At 44.2% G+C, this 16817-nt stretch overlaps 1 protein-coding gene across 2 annotated transcripts in view; it reads left to right on the top strand.

Annotated features, from left to right (window-relative positions):
* Positions 1–16817, top strand: part of LOC139989485 (uncharacterized) — a 264665-nt gene that overhangs the window by 88914 nt on the left and 158934 nt on the right. The window lies entirely within an intron of this gene.

Raw genomic sequence — 16817 nt, forward strand, 5'->3', positions numbered from 1 at the left:
ACTATGACGCAACGATACGTCGTAAACCAATAGAAAAGTACCAATCGCGTTATCGTTTGCTTTGTTTTATTGCGCCAAGTTTCAATCCATTTTTAACTGAAACCAAGCTCGAGCCTAAGAAAAATCTGGTGCAAGAGAAACTGTGGCAAACCGGGTGTCTCCTAGTCCGAGATCCATTCTCGATCAAGAAGAGGTCGGCGAAGATTTCCGTGTTGGGATCGCGTGCACCCGGTTAAACGCAAATTTTCCAACTGTCAGCATACTTCATCCGGGTGGCCCTCAGGGACGAAATTCAATTTTCCGAGGATGACCAGCGGCGTCCCTTCGCGGCCAGGATTCCACCCTTCTCCGCGCACGCGATCCGCAGGATGGCCAGGCGCGCGCGCGCGTATGCATACGGATCGCCTAGATATATACGGGGGGTGTGCTTTATGTCCTCGTAAGTTTCAGAACGTGGAAGAGGAACGATCGGCCGACTGGTTCGTCGTTGATCAGCTCGTTCGCTATGGAAGTCGTTTCATAGCGGCACGCTATGGAGTATACAGGGTGTAGCTCGTTGCGTGAAATTTTTAACAAACAATCCTTCGTTAACCCAGCGGAGGTCACGATTGTATAACTTCCTTATTGCTTTGTAGCAAGAGAGCACCCAAGAGAGAAAACATATAGTAATAATTTAATCCTTTATGATGTAATTTTTTTAAACGATAGTATTATAGCCCTGAATGATTTTTACTTGGGCAATCGATTGGTATAAAAATCGATAAGAAAGAATTCGAGTCAGATTCTAAATTATTCTTACGAGAAGATCATAGTTTAAAGGTCCACCCGAGTCACCCTGTATATGGCGCGAACAAAGCATCGTATCGACGTTTAGGGGAAGATCTCGATGTACGATGGCGTGTATCGCGCTTAAAATTCCGGTTGCTTGACCCGCGATAGATTGGACGCGCCGTGCCGCGGAATACATATCAATTTCGGGCTTCGGTCACGTCCCACGGGGACGCAGTTGCATTTTCTTTCCAACAGCCTCTTCTTCTTGCCTTTTTCTTGAGCCTGGACGCGTGGGGGACAAGTATGTCGCAAGAAACACGCCCTCCTGCCGTTACTTTCTTCTACGAAAAGAATGGAGGGTGTATATCATGTGAGTTATTTGAAAATAATTCACAAGAGGAACATCTTTTCTTATCTATGCTTTCCTAGCAAAAGAATTAGTATTAATAATACGGTTTTTAGAAATTTTATTTTCATACATTCGTTCAACATGAACGTATCTCTCTGTATTGTAACGATCCTTGTGTGCAAAAACTGAGGTGTTGTAACAAAGCTGATCCAATTTACGGAAGAAACTTTTGAAATGTTATTCCAAAGAATATCTAACCACTAGCAATTCCCTCTGTCATTCACGTCAAAATAGGACACCTCGGTCCACTTAATAAGAATCTTCGTCACGACACGAAACGTAACCGAAATAAACGTGAAGCACGAAACGCAGATACTCGGAATTCCTCTCACCGATCGTTCCCCGTGTTCTCTCGTTCCGATTCAGCTACGTTTTAGGCGATGACTCTGTCGACACAGATCTGGCCGGACCATTCATCAAGATCGCCCCGTACAAAAGACGATCTCCCAGTAATTGCTCGGAATCGGTCTCAAAAACGCGAGCGGAGTCATTTCTCTTTCGACATGGCTGATCGAACCAGACGGAGAATTAGAAATGCCGGGTAACCGGACGACTCGTCACTGCCCCTTTTGTTCTTCGCCCACAGACCGGTTTCTTTCGTACGGTCGGGCAAAAAACCGGGCCGCGTCTCGGGTACGGCGATTTGTCGTTCGAAAACGCCCGTTCGTCTTGGAATTGCGGAATAGCTGTCGTGTTAAACCGTGTACACCGTGACACACGGATCGCGATTCGATCCTCGTATACTCGTGACGGCAACTGTGATTCTCCTCGAACAATAATCTTAAAAATCATCGATGGAGAGCGGCTCTTCCTGCTAGTCGTGACCAGGGTTAGCTTCTAAAACTAATTGCGGAAGCTTTGCAATCAAAGATATTTGAACGATTTAACGAATGATTATTATCCAACAGAGAAATCCGAGTACAAGAAGTCAACTTTTAATACTCCGATCCAGTTGAAACGATAGAACAAACATCGTCTACGAGGCAACTGCTTTCGGTTTAACGGTTTTAAATCCTATAAAATCTTCCTTCTGCCGCCGTTAAACTTCTACCGAAATTACTTTCCCAATTCTGTCAAAACCCAAACAATGCTCGACTAATGGCAAAGAGAAAGTCAGAAGCGAAGGAGACAGGCGACGCCGGTACCCATCCGACGAATTAAGGAGTTCGTCGGTGGTTCGTGGAAGGACGCGGTATCCGGTCCCTCTTGCTTCACGAGGTCCTCTTCACGAGGAACGCTCGTTTCGCAGTCCCAAAGGTGACAGGCCCCTGACGCGAGAGCAAGTGGCGAGCTCGTAAGAAATCACGGCTCCGGGTATAGTACACTGACAAAAGCCTTTTTAAATTGTAATGAGCTGCCAAAGAGTGAATTATGTGCCGTCCGAGTGGCATCGAGTCGTCGACGAGAAAGCCAGCCCCATCCTATAAAAGTCCACGCGCGCGTATACGTGTATCCGGCATCCCCGTGGCCGCTCATCCACCCCACGTCATGAATATATTTACATTGATCGGCCGTCTCGGCATTTTTCATTTGCCCTGTTCGTTGTGTCAGCCGCCCGCGGACGCTCTATCACCCCACGGATACTTTATTTATATCGATGGGACGTGTCTGTCTCGTCGACCGGCTCGATACAGTTTTCATCGAGAAAACGTCGCACGTGGAGACTCCACGTCGGATCGTCGCTAATGATTCTTTCGATTTTTCTCCATCGGTACCCAAAAGTACACCGCGAGCCTCCGACGAGCACCCAGTTTTTCAGTTTGCGCTTTCGTACTTTGCAAGTCGAATAATTTCCAAGTTTCGTTCCTTCAGCGAAGATCCGTGTTTGATGGAACGATGCTCCGGAGGAAACTATTTCGTCCGATTCTCTAGCTGACGCTTTGAAATCTCCGAAAATCTTTCGCCAGTAAAAAGTTATTGTTTCTATTATATCTCAGTACCTGGCTTTCGTTGTTAAAATTTCGTCAAATTTCTGCAAACGATAGAAATATTCGAACCGATCAAAGTTATCGCATCATCCTATGTACGTTCGAAAGATACGCGCACCCAACTAACCCCAGCACCGTTGCGCTCGAAAAAATGGAGGAAGACCCATAAGAAGGTGGTTCGAGCAGCAAGGAACGGTGGTGATTATCATCAAAGGCGCAATTCACGGGTATACGATCGTGGACCGTCGATGCACACGCGATGCATCGAGGTCGTGGTTGAGATCCATCGGCCGGACAACCGGTGAAAAACGTTTAATTGACGTGGATCGAGAACGTAGATGAGTAGCTTGCAACCAGGTAAAGTATCGGAGGCGAACTTCGGGAAATTTTCTCTGACCATGTTAAATCGCTTACTCTTCTTTTCTATCTTTCTCTTTCTCTGGATCTGGATACGGCGAAGGGCGTCGGAATTTAAAGTATGCGTATCCGGAGGATGCACGGATGATCGAAAGAAAGCCTACTGGTTAATCGTTCACCATGATGCTCTAACTATTTATTACATGCACGTACGTATGAACTTTGTTACGCCGGATTTTGCTAGTTTCTGCGCGCACTTCGCGTGCGAGATTAAAGAAGACGATCGTAGCGGTCGATACGCGCTGGAATGCGACGAAGATGGCGTTGTTTAACGAGAAAACAAAATCTTTCTCTTCGTAATTCCACGTAACGTAAAAGTTGCTCTCTTCTACAATTTTCTATCCCCTTCAAACATTAGGAACCGCGTAGGTTCATCCATCTTAGGAAATATCACGCAAATGACCGTTTTCACCGTTACATCTTCACTTTAGAAAGACCCTTAAAATTTCAGCCTTAAAACGCTATGTATTTAAAGGTTAAATACTGGAAAACTGCGTACACCGATCCATCATCTTCCAAACTACCATACAAATGACCGTTTTCACTGTTGTATCATCATCCACTCTGGCCGAAAAAGATTCTCAAAATCTCCCCATTGCTAACCTCACCCTTTACACGCACCCACCTTCGGTCTCAACACCCCTTATTAAGCCAACGTTGTATATACCAAATCATTCGACCAATCATCGTGGTCTCCAGCTAAACTAAACTCCAGGAAGAAAGACAGCCAGCGGTCGTGGCGAGGATCGAGAGGCACCATCTGCGTCTCCATCTGCGCGGTCGATTCGGCAGCTGGAAGACGAAGGAAGGTCGGCCGCGGGCGACGAAGATGCCCGTCGAACTCTGGCCTCGCGCCAGCGAGTCCGAGATCTACGCGTCTCGGCGCGTGCGCGATAAATCACTAGGAAGGCGTCGCCCCGAGTGACACGTTAATAAATGCACCGGCAAACCGTGAATTACGTCGGATCAAGGGGTTGCTCACCCTCTGTATGTCGCGCTATCCACCAGCTAGAGATACCGGGACGTCGAATGTTTGCACGTTTACACGAGAAGTGGGAATAAATTTGCCTATAATTGCCACGGTGAGTCTCGAGCGGCGAACGATTCTCGCCGCGAGTTTCTTTTGCTTGAGAAACGGTTTCAGGGAAATGATTATGGAAATAAAGCGACGAGACGGTTCTAATCAGTGGAACACAGTCAGAGGGAAACATCTGTGAATCGAGGTCGGGTGTTCTCGAGCGGCTCTGTGACTAATGAGAGACGTTGTTTAGAATCGATTTCGTTCTTCTAGAAATAAATCGTTCTGCGTTTAGGTTTCCACTATTCGTACGTAGTTTATAGGATGCGTAGAAGTGGAAGATTCGAAACCTTCCAGGTTCGCTACGTTTGTTCGCGTCCGGATTAAACGATATTTAAAGATTGTACAAATAAAATATACAACTTACGTTGCAATTTGAAAGAATATCGAATATGGTACTTATCGAATACTTTACACTTTCGAGAATCCGCCTCCCTCTTGTGCATAACCCGCTGTCTTTATTTCGAAGAAAAACGTAGCCGCATCGCCGCTAGGGACGACGAACCCCATTGTTCGCCTCGACGGTGAAACAAAGCTTCCAGGCAGATGGCCGAGGAAAGCACAAGTCACCGCGACACCGTTTCTCCTGTCGGAGTTTTCCGGGGGTGCATTACAGGCCATTAAGGGCCGGGACACGTCGCGCCTTTTAAGGGCTAAAACGCGCGGCTATTTGTTCTAATACGAAACCGATGCTAATGACGATATATCATATTCCATGGTCGGTCTCCAGCCTGGTCGCACCGTCACCATGAATCACGCCTGGTGAGATGCTAATGCACCGATTTATCTTGCCTCTCTGCTTTATTAAGACTTAGTTTTTCTCTGCGTGGAGGGAACGCGGCTTTTACGCCGCTCAGCTCGTTCTTCCTTCTTTCGTTCTCTCTCTTTTCCTCTTTCCATCTTTTTTTTTTCTCCTTTGCGGTTTCCTTGTCCGATAGACTTCCATCGGTAGATAGGTATAGCAGAGAGATAGTGTGAAGGAAGATCGATATCGAAAGGTCGGTGGAACACCCATGGGCGTCCACGGAGGAGGACTGACAAATTCCAACGACTGAACGCAAGCTCGTAAATCATCGTTCCGTTTGCTGACCGCGAGATCGTCCTTTTCGATCTGCTTAAAATTCTTCCCTTGAATTATTATTTTTTCTCTTCTTTCATTTTGCTCTTGGGTGGATTACCTTTACGTTGACAAAGGCTAGGACAAAGGATGATAAAAAGATATCGTTTTATGGTGAAGTTTTATCATCGCGAGACTTATAAAGCTCGTCTTGGAAACTTTGAAATTCATCGTAATTCTTGAAACGTCGAAACGTAGTATTCCAAGTTGCGCGTTGCTTGTGTGCCACTCTGTACTATTATTATTAATCGACTAGTCATGCTAATCAGAATCCATACGTAGACTCGGCTGTCGCGTTAGACACCGCCTGACAATTAGAATATTGTAGTCGCGTAGATAACACTTGTAGCACATCAAACAACTTGTTGCGAACATGTTTCCTATTTTAATATTATCTTATCAGGATATGTTACGAGTTACGGTGACGTAATTGAATTGCAAATTGTTCTTTTACGTTGATACGGAATAATTAACTCGGTCACGTAATGCGAAAGGTTAGCATATGCAAATTTACGCTCCTTCCAACGCAGTGAATCGAATAAGAAGCAGTTCATTCATAAAACCAATTATTTTTGCAGACGTACAAATAAGAAAAAAAAAGATATCTGGAATCTAAAGAGAGTTGAACGTACGAAAATTACGTATATCGATTTCTGTTTGCTTTTCGAGCAGTACCAGATCCTCCTTAATATAGATCAACCGAGAAACGATTATTGGAGCATAAATACAGCTATAAAACTTCACGCAAGTAGTCGTATAGGCAATGTCAAAATTTTTAATAACTATAAGTACACAACACTTTTGTTTTATGCGAGATATCAGCGAACTGATTTACATCGTTATGAGCCACATTCGTTTACGTACGTTCTCTATTCCATTCTACCCTTCGTATGCACCTCTATCAGTTCGAAAGCAGCTTTCTCGGATACCTGAACGATCGCTTATCACGATCGGAAAGCGATCGACGATGTTGGACGAGGGGAAAGCCGGAGATCGCACCTCGACACCCGAAATAGCTCGCGTGGCTACCATATGGGCACGGCACGGGCCAGAATGTCGCTCGATAAATCCGGCCGACATAGAGAGATTTGTCACGCGGGCGAAAATAGACGAGAAATAAGTAGAGTGAATCGGGACGATCGAACGTGGTATCGGAGAGACGAGGACGAGGATAGCGGCGTCGATGGAAAGGGATGACGCGGTTGGTGGGCCTCGACGTCTCCGCGTAAACACGAAGGCGCCGCGGCGCTTTACGACGCCTCCGGCCTACGGCCCGTGTTTAACTTATCCGAGACTTTCTGGCACAAACCATTTTCACTGCCGGCTTCGAGCGACGACACGCGCTCGCCGAACATCCCCCGCCCCAACCTCTCTGCCCGCAGTGTCTTGCACGCGCCGCGACGCCTTCCGTAAACCGTCAGCGCACGAACGTCGATGCGTTCCATGTGGAAATCGCTCATCCTGGGTGTCATCCACGTTTTTAATAGTGGGTAGATCATCGGTGAATATTGGTAATGGAATGTCGAGTAGAATCGTTGCAGGACAATGCTTGTTGTATCGGTGAAAATTCATATTTTTTCTGAATACAAGATGAATAATAGAAGATGAAGTAGATGAATAAAATTCGTAACAAAGATGTTCGTCTGGTAGATTATACTTCTATATTCGGCAAGCTGCTGTATACCGATATTCGAATGGTTTTTATCAAAGTGACTTCGATCTTTCGTAATTACATTTATCGAACGTTACAATTATCCAACAATGGAATTGATTAGGTTGCCGAGGAAATGATCGTAACGTACTTTCAGAAAGACATTCCAAGAAACATCGTGTGAGAATCGCAATCGCGAAACGTCGAGAGACCCGAGTGGCTTTCAGGTTGGTTCACCTAGGAATCACGGACGCCCGGTCCGTTAGTTTGCGCGGTTTATCGACGCCGCGGATAAAATTATTGCGAGCAAACGAATCTCGATAGATTCGCTAAAGCGAGATTTATCGCGGAGATATATAAGCTGGCACGAACTGTCAGCCGTTGATCGATACTCGACACCAGCGTCCTCGGATGAATATTCAAGAATCGTCGACCATAGTTGATGATTGTACTAAAAAATGATCCCATTGCTCGTCGATGAATCCTCGAATTTGCTGTTACTTCAACCGCTGCGCCACTACTTTCTACCTTTGCATCGTGTGACCTCTTTGAACGATACACATAATATTTCTCCGAACGATGTATGCAAACGAACCGTAATCCCTTCCTGCGAAATTCCCCATTTGCTTCGCCTCGGATTATCTGCGTTTAATTCGAGCCTTACGTAACACGTAAATGTTAACACGAATAGATTATCGAAGAAGTTTTCGCTAATCGATGTATTTATTTGAAAGGTCTGTAGCTATTTACGTTTCTAAGTTTCTCGCATCTCTGGTGCGTTACATAGTGTCGTGAAGTTATCAGTATATCTTAACTTAATTCCAACAAAATGTTTAATAATCCAGCGAATAATTAATAAATTCATAGCCTCGTAATTTTAACGTGACATTGGGAAGAGTTAAGGGATGGGAACTCGATCAACCCTGTAATCAAGCGGGAAAATAGAATTTTTCATTTACGTCCCCTCTCCGAATAATTCCTTATCGCGGGGATAAATAAGCCGGCAGCCGTATCCTGGCGCGCTAATAGATTCCCTTAGGAGAGTATATCTCGGAATAAATGCCTTCCCCAGCGACACGGTTCATCATAACGGTCCAAGCAGGGGCAACGAAGGGAACAGCGAGGAATCGAGAGATAAAGAGAGAAACGGAGCAGATAAGAAGACTCGACGATCTGTGGAACGTCCAAGGTGGTAATCAGACATCCTTCTGTCCTTTTCATTCCGAGATTGCCAGGAGGAAAGCGGCTAGAGCGATCGGGGTGGCTGCGTCTTCGCTGTCCCTCGTTTTGGCCAACGCGAGAGACAAATCGCCGTTCGGTTGCGCGGAGGAGATTGAGCTGCCAGAGGATGCACATTAATCTGTATCAAGCCGGCCATCAATATTTAATCCTAATCCGGAGAATTGCCGCGCGATCCTTCGGCCACGACACGAAGAGAGTGGATGTCCTCTCGAAGACGTTGATTCGAGTAGCGTAGCTACATGGAAAATCATTTCCTTTCGTAAAATTACTGTTTCCAAGAAACGACGAATATGTATTTTTAAACGAGCCTAACCTGAATAATCGCGTGATTTCAACGCGTCGTTCCAACCGAGTACTATAGACCACATAATTTACATATACTCATTAGTATACGATTTATATTCACAAAGAGTGTATTTTTTTATCGTTACAAGAACGGCATATTTTTTGTTGTCCCCTTTGGGATTTCCATCTTTAATCGTAATATATTTCTGCTTGTTCGCAACAGCTGCAGGCAAACGTGCTAATTTCATCGTTACTCACCTTTAATTGCGCAAGGAATACAAGGAATATTTTCATTTAAGATACTACTCGATTATCCGATCGATCGCTACGATATCAGCTATCGATGATTTATAGTAACTAGAATTCTTTCAACTAAATTTATCGAGTGATTTTCCAATCTTCGAAGCTGCATTACAACACATTTCAATTGCGTCAAATAAACTTGTTTTAGATCCTATTGCTAGACTGTAATATTTAATTTCGTTTGCAAATAGTCTTGCACTATGTATTTTATTGTTCCTGATATCTCTATGTTATAGAGGTTCTATATCCAGTAGATTTCTCCTTCCAACCAAAAGCACCATACAATTCCTTCTGCCATCTCGAAGGCGGTTTATCAAAGAGCAACTAAAAAGGCGACAGAGCAGATGCATTTATCTCAATTGAATGGCTGGTTCTCTGGAGATCGCGTTTCAACCGGTTCGAGCAACGTCCTCTAATTTCCAAGGTCCGCGATTGATCTATGCTCGCGGAGAGTTCTCGCGTCCCCTCGCACCAATTAGTTCGTAATTTATATGCCATCGAAATGGACCGTGATTCTGGTGTCCACGGACAAGAGTAACAAAAACTCGAGAAAACTGGTGTCGCGCGTTCAACTGCAGAAAGAAAAGACAGGCCCGTGTGCGGCGGAAAGAAGAAAAGAGACGATTAAAAAAGCGGAAGGAAAAGAAAGGAAAAAGAGAAGAACTGGCCCAGTCGAGGCACGATTAAGTGGTGCATCCGGGCGGGGGTCCCGCGACGGGCCGACGGAGTCCACAGCCGATTAAAGAGTGCTGCGTAACGAGTGTTTCGTCCGATCGTTCGTGTAATTAATGGCGAACAGTGCGCCGGGACAGGCCGCGCCGTGTAATAATCGGTAATTACTCACGGTAATTAAATAATGCGTTTATCGGCCTGCGATCGACCGAATGGGTGGCCAGAATCGCGCGCTTTTGCCTCCGGACCTAACCGGCTACGTGATCCGCGGCCCACGACACGCCGAACCGATAAATCTCGCCCAGTTTGCGCACGCCTCGATCGATTCTCTTCCTTCCGTACCTTCGTCGTGTTCCATAACGTTTCCTTCCAATTTTCGACGAGCAACTTTCTTCGTTAAGTTTCTCCTTTCTACGTTTCATAATCGCGAGGTTGGATGATAGATTCCAGGAGAATGAAAAATACAATACATCGATATAATTCTGAACGATGATAAAGAAATCGTAACGACGCTATTACCGAAACACGAGGGCAACGGTTTACTTGCCTAGTGCCGTCCAAGGCAGGGAAACGCGAATTAGTTTGGCCGATATCGGGCAAAATAAATGGTGCTATTCTTGCTGGAAACGCGCCGCTTAATAACGCGGATAAACCCACCGTCCGTTTCTCATCCGTAAAGACGTCCGGTTACGCCTCCACGGACATTTGTCAGGCCCGGTCAGTTTTTGCAAGCGTCGCGGTTCGCGATCGGATATTCCTCGTCGAGCGTGCGAGCGCGAGTGCCGTAGACCGAGAAAACGCCGAGACCACGGCCGGATCGACACCGTGACTAATGTACCGTAACGCGACCCAACACTTTCGAAGCGATCTTGTTTCTTATTTATTCGAGATGCGACTAGGTGGACATCGTGGTTTCAAGGCTGGTTTTCGGGTTTTCTCTGTAAGTAGCGGTTGGAAGGTGGAAATTACGATGGTTAAGGTTAAGTCATAAATGATAATTTCTGAAATTGTGTGAAATTGTGTGCGTGTGCGAGCGTGAGCGTGGACAACCTGTATATTCTATGCGAAGATCGTTTTATCTGGCGGCTCTTTTCCACAAACAACGGACACCCATAATCGTAACTACTAAAAAATACCGAGTCCCTCAAGGTGAATCGTTGGCCGGAGAAGCGACAGAGGAAAAAAGAAGATGGGTCGCGAGAGACGAGGTCGTGGGGTCTGTCCGACCGCAGCCGAGAAGAAGACGATGTGCGGTCAACGGGCTGTTCCTGAGATTAATGTGTCGCCTCCTATCACCGGTGATTGACAGCCCCGTGACCACGACAAAGCGCCGACTTCTAACGCGATTCCTCTTCTATCTCGTCCCCATCGTCGCTGCTTCCACCCACTGATTTTATAACCGTTTCGAAACGCCTCGAGCATCGTGATTCTTGACTCGAATGGTGTCACCTGACGTGGATTTTGCCTGGAAGCATCATGAGTTCTTGAGTACGAAGATCGTAAAATGTGAGAATAATTTGAAATTTTTCTTTAGAGTAACGACAGTTTGATTAATAGGCATATTGGTTTACTTTTACTTTCTGATAATTCCCGTTGGAAGGAATACAATAGGACTGACAGAAGCGATTGCAATGGCAATATTTTATACGTATATTCGCTTTTAGAATCTCATAATTGTCGTTAATTAAGTTCCATTAAATTAAGTTTTACTGCCTACCATTATCTACCAACAGTCAGCATGTTTGTAAAATATAGCAAGAGACGAGGAATCGCCTGGTCGTCGTGCGTGACGTCTGTCACGGTAAAAGCGATGTCCCACAATCGGTTCAGTCTGACAGATAAAATTTTCCTGAACCGTTCATCGAGCATCGAAAGAATTAATTACTAGCGAGTTAAAATAAGCTTATCGGCCTGATAAGAACAATCATCTCGGTACGTTGCTCATAATAATTCCGTTCGAAGCGTATCTCTGCCACGTTCGCATTATCCCAGTCAAACGAGCATTCTTCAGCGAAAATCTGTGAAAATAGTTGTACAAAAGATTGCAAATTGTTATAAGTTCGACGCCTATAATTCAATGAATTTCCATCAGTATCGCTTGAAACAAATAGCATCACCAAAAATTTATTCGTAAGAGCTAAAACAACAGACAATAGCACAGGAAGTTCGTATTCAATTAAATGTTCAAGTAACTTTTCAAGCCAACCAAGGTTTTATGTCCCAGGTACGTGGAATATTAAATATAGAGATACATAAAAATGTAGCTGTCAATTATATTAACACCATACGCCACGAAAACACCATGTACACGTAGAATCTCCGCACGAATCGCTCGCACCGGGCGAAGAATAAATTCTTGCACGCATACAAGATCGGTTTCCGGTCGATCCCGTGGGTGTACCGGTAATCAGTCGAGCTAATTAGATGAAGGCTTAATCGCGGCGTAGGAGGGCTGTCTCCTAGGTGCAATTCTCCGCATATTTACATCGCCCACGGGACACCAGCCGGGAAAGGGTGGTAAGGTAAAAGTCATTCGCTGGCTTCTCGACCCTTTCCACCCCTTCCATCTGGCTGCCGTCTCCTTGAAAGAAAGGGTTAATTAAAAACAACAAAAGCTATCCACGCCATTAGCGGCCGTTTGTATGCGCCACGTTACCGTTATGTCCGTTGCTCTCTACAAGCCAACCCCTTTTTCCGTCGACAACCTTAACGAGTTGGAAGCTGCGTCACGAGAAGAATTCTCCTGATAGCGCCTTTCATTTTTCTCCTCCCTCAGCGTCCTAATCTCACACCATCCAACCCTGATGAAGGATCAAAGTAGAAATTGTTCCCCGATGAAATTATGTTAGAGCAACCTCTTTCCGTTGCTTTTAACGCGCTCAACGTTCAAATAATTGTAATTCCTATCGTTTATTCGCAGTCGCTGTTCTCTTCGTCCTGGTTGGAAAGATCGGTCGAACGCGTTGGATAATACAAGCAGAGGATAGGAGAAGGTTCCAACGCGACGCGCAAACTTAGCTAATTTTTCCTCGATTTATCTTCCGACAATGGCTACAGAGGCTGTTCTGCCGTTAATTAGGAAGCTTGTATCGCACAGGAACTGGTGGAACCAGCTGCTTCGAAGTTTCGACCGCGTGGCATTCGCGGAAGTTTCGGAAAGAGTGGTGGGAAACGCGGCTTTCGAACTTGCAGCATGATTATACTTCGGTGCAATCGGCTTTTAAAACTTAATTCCTCGATTAACGAATTCTGGTTAATTGGAATAATGGTTGATTAAATAATTAATAAAAAAAGAATAAATTTGACTTTGCTAGCAGCGAGCAAGCAAGATTACTCGAAACAGGCGATCATAAGATAAACAAGAAAGATAATTACGACCACAAAATACACTATGCTTTAAACTAGGTACTTCGATTATCGATCTGATACTACACGTGATTCACCGATATGCAACAAGAGAAGTTCGTTCCACGAGTAGCTGCTAGTCAATATGAAACCTTCTGCCTCTGCCTCATAATCGTTTTCTACTTTCTCAATCATCTCGCGCATCGACTCTCGCCACGAGCTGGACAATTTTTTCTCCGACTCGATGCAATTCGAAGGAAACAGTATCGCGTGATCAATATCTGAGAAGCTGTTCAAAGACCGGCGTGCAGCTTTGCAGCGCTGACCGTACGCCCCACCGTTACTCTGCACGATAATTAAGTTACTCGCTGGAGAGGATGCAGTCGGGGTTGCTCGGCGACGATTAAACGTTTCCATGAAGCGTGGGTCGTTGAGAGTCGTCCGTGACGCGTGTGGTCTGTAGACGACCAGCCAGTAACAATCAAAGTGATAACGTCGCAAAGGAAAAAGGAAGTTTTGCAACAGTCTGCTCTGCATCAACCAGAAATTTAATCCATTAGGTTGTGCCAAAAGTATATTTCTTTTATAAATGTCGAGGTTATTAGATGTATGTGAATACCAAGGAACGCGTGGATAAATTGTAAGGTAGAAAATATATTTTAAATACTGAAGTATAAATACAAGTCGGAATATAATTAAGCTGTCCGCACGTTAGCAGTGTTACCCTATGATTGAAAACTCTGAAGCCAACGTTGCCTGTGTACTGTTTATGGTTTGCCTTCGACCCAGTCTTTTGTCAATACGCTGTCGATGGCTTCGGTGCTTGATAAAACTAAAAGACCAGATGTAGAGTTTTCTTAGAAGCGATGACCACTTCAACAATAAGCATATCTTTCATAGAACAAAATGGATCATACATAATTTAATAAAATAATACAAAACAAAAAAATGTTGCGCATCTATTACTTCGTTAGAAAACGAAAGAAACTTTTTGAACAACCTAATATTTTTCACCAATCTGACAGGTGGCACAGCCACCAGTCTCGTTACTTTTAGAATACAGAGCCGATCAGGTATCGGAAAAAGTAGTCTGTGGCTTCAAAAGGAGACGCGGAAACGGAATAGTCGAACAAAGAAGCAGAAACATCATACCAGGCTCGTATATGATCGCCTATAAAACTGCGCGAATGACACGTTCCCCGAATAAAAAATAAAAATAAACTTCTTCGGGGATCATTCGTCGTTTATTGCAGGCCTCGTCGTGGCGCTGTATGAATCGTCAGAGAAATTTTACGAGCGTCGCGAGATTCTTTGCTCGCGAAATTATCCGTTTGCGCGATCCGTTTCCTCCAACGGGTTATTCCGAGAGCTGGTGACAGATTTGTATACTTGTCGCGCATGGCTTCGCTCGAAAATTGGTATATCGATCTGAGAACTTGTTTTTGTAAAGCGATTGAACAGTAGTAACAAGTTTTGGCATAATTTCGTTTAAAGTAGGTACTATATTAACGAAGGAATGTCGCAATGTATATCATGCACATTATATTACTTAACAAAATAATGTTAAAAAAAGAAAAACAACAAGCACGGAACGGCTCAATCGTTATTTCACAAAATTTATAGCTCGCTCGTTATTTTCGAAAATTTCAATTACATAGCCATATTGCCATTCACTTTGCGTGAATACATTAACTTAATCGTTTCTCGGTTCTGCTCGTCGACCAATAAATTTGACGTTCTCAGCCAACGACAAGAGAAGAAACAAGGAGACTCGACGAACGTAAGATGATCGATTTGCATTCGATCGTTTTCGAGATATGCTAATTAGCCCGCTGAAGTGCTCTTCGCGATAATTTCACTCGAACAACACCGTTTTCTCTCGTGTCAACCCCGAAAATCCACTCTCGCGTTCACTAGAGGCGGACCGTAATTACGATACCCCGCAATTACACGCGACTTCCGGTGTATCCACGAGCAATTCACAAACACGGATAATGGCTGTTGGAGGAAAGTATGACGGGCGAGGATGGCCCGCGAGACAATTCATAAAGGGGACCATCGGTCGTTTCGGTAACGAAGGGACATGGAAATTGAATCGTTGTACATCGGACGTTTCGAGCGATTGTGGCAAATTCGATTACTCGGATCTCCGATTTCGTGGAACGAAGGCCCCTTTAGAGCCGCCTTTTAAAGTCATTCTGTGCCGTTTTTCTCTGCGCCCGTTCCTCGTGCAACTCGATATCCCCGAACGACGTGAAAATTGGTCGTTAGTTGATAGCGTGGTAATTACGCGATTTCGCCTTTAATTTGCCAGATTGTCGATGGTTTAAGCGGCCCTATTTAGCATTTTGATCGTGAGATATTTTACTAGTACATAGCCGTAACGCTTTCTGCGCTGTTGAAAGTTTACGTCGTATCGAGTATGAATTTTGAAAGCGTTTATTACATAAGTGATCCATCTTTTATTAGCTTCAACAGCAATTCCTTTAAATAGCTTCCGCTGCCTTTCGACCGTAAAAAGGCTTTGTAATTATTTATTCTAGCAGTTCTGCGATCGAGTACATTAAGAGGATACTCTGCTTCTTCTTGTGTGAGAGTACGGTATATCTAAATTTTGCATCGTTCAACAGTCGGTAAGGCTGAGAAAAATGAGCGAAGGTCATGACGCTGACCCACAGGTGGATGGTGCAATTAGTCCTTTCTCGTAAGTCGTTTACGTACCAGGTGTGGAGTTCATAAATCGTAGGTGTTATTTTAGAAACAAATTTATTATACAAATTTCAAGCAGATCTTTCATGTTAACTTAGTATGTTGTATTTTGTTTATGTAATCTGATATGAGATACGCTATATTCTTATAAGTTTACATCTTATCGTCTTATCCTACCATAAATTAAATTATATATTTGCTATAATTTCGAATAATTCATGTTAATCGATATGGTCGATAAAACAAATAGTATATAATTTCACTGGTAACAGGTTACATAAAACAGGAGTTAAGGAGATGTTGGTTCATTGCGTTCGCGTGTAATGAATTTATTATTTACCCTCAGCGTCAAGTCCACACATCGTGAAACACTGTGCATAATTCATCAGCGAAAGAGATGGCAGAAAATTGACTGTGAGCGATTTCAATGATCGGTCATCACTTATTTACATACTAATTGATCTCAGCACAGGGTAGCTGTCTCGATTATGGGCCAAATTGACCGTGTCACGAGCCACGGTATAAATGAAGCTAAACCTGCAAGTGTTAATTCATCGATGTTTTTTCTTTATCGATCACCAACATCTTATCAAGATGAAGATAAAAATGCCAGGAGTAGCAAGAAAACATATTGAGTTAGTCTTGGTAATTTATTTCTAGCGAAACGGTTGCTTAAGAACGATGGTTAAGACATTACCGAGCAAACACTGTTTATGGCTAATATGTTGGACACTACGTTTGACAATGCGCTACTTTTAACATCTATAGCGGCATATGCGTCTTAGGACGTTTCGATTCGAAGATGCCTCACGTAGTTGTTTTGCCACAGAGGATTAACACGACGCACATGATGTAATAAACAAGCTCTGGACAAAGCAATTTCGCTGCTA

The sequence above is a fragment of the Bombus fervidus genome, chromosome 1, assembly GCF_041682495.2.
Source record: "Bombus fervidus isolate BK054 chromosome 1, iyBomFerv1, whole genome shotgun sequence".
Lineage (NCBI taxonomy): Eukaryota > Metazoa > Arthropoda > Insecta > Hymenoptera > Apidae > Bombus > Bombus fervidus.